The sequence below is a fragment of the Barbatula barbatula genome, assembly GCF_947034865.1.
Source record: "Barbatula barbatula genome assembly, chromosome: 25".
NCBI classification, from domain to species: domain Eukaryota; kingdom Metazoa; phylum Chordata; class Actinopteri; order Cypriniformes; family Nemacheilidae; genus Barbatula; species Barbatula barbatula.
In genome coordinates, this window is record NC_136788.1 from 5451191 (window position 1) to 5454667 (window position 3477).

General features: G+C 34.0%; 1 gene segment (V, D, J or C); it reads left to right on the plus strand.

Annotated features, from left to right (window-relative positions):
- The first annotated feature begins 2039 nt into the window (after positions 1-2039).
- LOC306890737 (Ig lambda chain C region-like) lies at positions 2040-3224 on the plus strand. The segment is given in 2 exons: positions 2040-2075; positions 2830-3224.
- Positions 3225-3477: the final 253 nt, after the last annotated feature.

Genomic DNA, 3477 nt, shown 5'->3' on the forward strand with positions numbered 1-3477 from the left:
AAGGAGTCATGAAACTTAAGTTTCAAATCAACTTTATGTATGTTTTTCAATCATTACTGTGTTCTGTTAGTTATAAAGAAACATGTCATCTCACATTTTATAAGATGGCATTGTAACCTATAAAAATGTCAGAAAGTATTTTAGTCTGAGGGGAACGAAATGTAAATGGAGATCTATAATCCACAAAATATTCATTAACATCAAGCCGGTCTTCAACATTTAGCCATAAAGTTTCATCAACATCACAGGGAACTTATTGTTCAGGCTCTTTGGGAAAAACCTTCTGGCATGAAGAATCCAGGCTTGATATCACTCTGCGGTTATATCATTGTAAGATTCATCCCTCTCTTGAAGAAGGGAGACATGCTGGTGGGGACGGCGAAAATACAACTTACCTGTTATCAGATGACAAACAGACCAGTTAAAAATCTATAAACATAATAAAAGATTCATTGATTGAACATTAAGATCACTTGAATTACATGATAGACAAATATATTTAAGAGAATAACAAGAGATGCAAATCAAAAGCTTGATATTGATAATATTATACAAGGCAGAAACTGCTTGTAAACATGCTGAAATGTTTGAGAAAAGTGTATTTTTGATTATCTGTTGTGTAGTGTTTTGTAAATGTACATATTGCACCAAATCAATAATAAATAAACATGTATCAAAAGTAAATAAATAAGCAACTGCTTAAATGTTTAAAAATAATATAATAAAACATTTCATTGTTGTTATTTAAAGGAAACTCTCCTCCCTCAGCAGCTGCAGTATGTGTGAGGTGTATCAGTGCAGTCACTGTTCAGTCTGACTGACGGAGGTTTTTGTTCGACTCTTTATCACTGTGTCAACACACCACCACTGTGATAACTCTGACAGTAATAATCTCCTGCATCTTCAGTCTGAACTCCACTGATGCTCAGAGTGAAATCTGTGTTTGATCCACTGCCTTTGAATCTAGATGATACTCCAGTGTAGCGGTTTGATGCTCTATATATGAGGAGTTTAGGAGCTTCTCCAGGTTTCTGTAAGTACCAGGCTAAGAAATCACCATTATGCACGTTACTGCTGACTTTACAGTTTATTTGAACATCTTGTCCTGGTTGAACTGCTGTTTTTGATGGAGTCTGAGTAACAGTGTACTGTCCTCTACACACTGAAAGAAACAACAAACATGAAATATAAGACAACACTGAAACAAATGAAGATTTCACTCTTCAATGAATGAATAATAATGATGAAAATGTTACTACACAAACCTTGAGCAAACACTGTGAGTGTCCAGATGAAGATGATGCTGAACGTCATTGTTGTTCTTGTTGGTTTGTGTGTTGTGTTGTGTTGTCAGTCATGAAGTGTTAAACTCACAGCTCTATAAACACTCTCAGATCACTGAAGCACGTGATCACAATGCAAACTCACTCTCTACATTTACATCATTTACATCAACGCACACAAACACTGTTTTCAATTCTGCACATTGTTTGTAGTATTTAAATCACATTGTTTTACTGCTGTTTCATTTCACGTGTGTTATTTATTGATCAGGTGTTATATGGATCTGTGATGTTAGATGTGTTATTGTGTGTATACACTTGTGTATATGGAGGAGTGACAAAGTTTATCGGTTCTCTTTACATCTATCAATGTTTTTCTTATCATATTATGACTTTGTTCCTTGTCCCATCATACTTTGAGCTTATGAATCTCCTGTAAGTGTAAATTCAGAGGAATATTCTTGTTAAAGCAAACATCACATGAGCATTCAGTAGTGAACTATAAAGCATCACTGAATCATCTGTGACGTTTAAGTTTGGGGTAATTTTTCTATACATACGGGAATATATATATATAAATACTGTATATTCACTTTTTAAAATATGTTCATATTTAAGACGTATACAAACAATAAAATGAAATGTAATGTGTTTGATGTGTGATAAAGTGTAGAGATGTGTTTGTGATGTGTTTATAGTTACTGAAGCGTTCAGAGGTTTTTGTACAGTCGCTCTATTAGTTTGTATCACTGTGGTGGACTTTCGGCGGCGGCACCAGACTGGATGTTGGCAGTAAGTAAATAATTCAATAATAATATAATACAACAGATTTCTGCTTTTAAATATAAAGATCAACTATGAAATATAAAATGAGTCGACCGTCTCAGCATATTTATGTAGTTTAATAAATCACTTTTAATCATTTGCACAGTGTTCTAGTGCATTTTGAACTTTTAAAACAAAGCCGCTGAGTTTTCTTTTCTGCTTTAAATTGTGAGTAAAAAAATTAAATGATTTATTAAATGAACGTGAAAAGAAAGAAAGAAATGTGTGTATTAATATGGATTCAACTTATTGATTAAACTGTATTATTTGCACAACTTCCAATTTACTATATTTTTTGGATCATCATTTTTAAATAGTACATTTTTTTCGTGTGAAATACAATTGATAAAAGCTTGCATTGCTGAAATAAAACATCATTTGTTATATAGAGAGAGAGATTTAGATTTAATAACCAAATATTTGAATTATAATTATGACTATTTTATAAACTGATGATGTTACAGGTATTTTATATTTATAATGAATATACATCATAAAGATTCTATGTTTCTACATTAATGATTTAACATTTGTTTTCCTTTGATTGTAAAAGTGTTTCTAAAAAGTGTGCAAACTGTATGAACATTCAGATCAACATGAATGAAAGTCACTAGAAAGTACCAAAACTAAAACGTGTTTTATTTTATTATTTTGATCTTTGATGTTTATCATGTAGAGACTGAAGCTGTTTGTGACTTTGTGACTATTGTGTGTTTGTCAGGCTTCACTCGTCCTACAGTGAGCGTCCTGCCGCCCTCCAGTGAAGAGATTTCCACAAAGAAAACAGCAACACTGATGTGTTTGCTCAACAAGGGTTTCCCCTCAGACTGGAGTGTGATGTGGAAGGTGGACGGGAGCAGCAGATCTCAGGACAGCAGTGTTGGACTCCTGGAGAAGAACGGTCTGTACAGCTGGAGCAGCAGTCTGACTCTCTCTGAGCAGGAGTGGAGCTCAGTGGTCTCAGTGAGCTGTGAGGCCAAACACAAAGATAACAGTCAAACAGTTACTAGAGAACTCAAGAGACAAGATCAGTGTTCATACTAGACTCTCTCTCTCTCTCTCTCTCTCTCTCTCTCTCTCTCTCTCTCTCTCCTAAAAAAATAAAATCATATTGAATCTAAGAGTCGTGTTGTGTCCTTCTTTGACAATCCTCAAGCATGTAGCGATCTAGGAAATCTCATTTTTTACAGTTTTTCTCAATTGTTTACACACAAATATTGGTACTTGAGACACAATGGCCATAACATGTAACTCATTCACCAACCCCCTGAACCAATTCTGCTAAACTACAAGCACAATTCCTGCTTTACACTCACATTGCAGATCTAAAAGACACTTTTATTTAATAAAAATAAAATATATTTCTTAC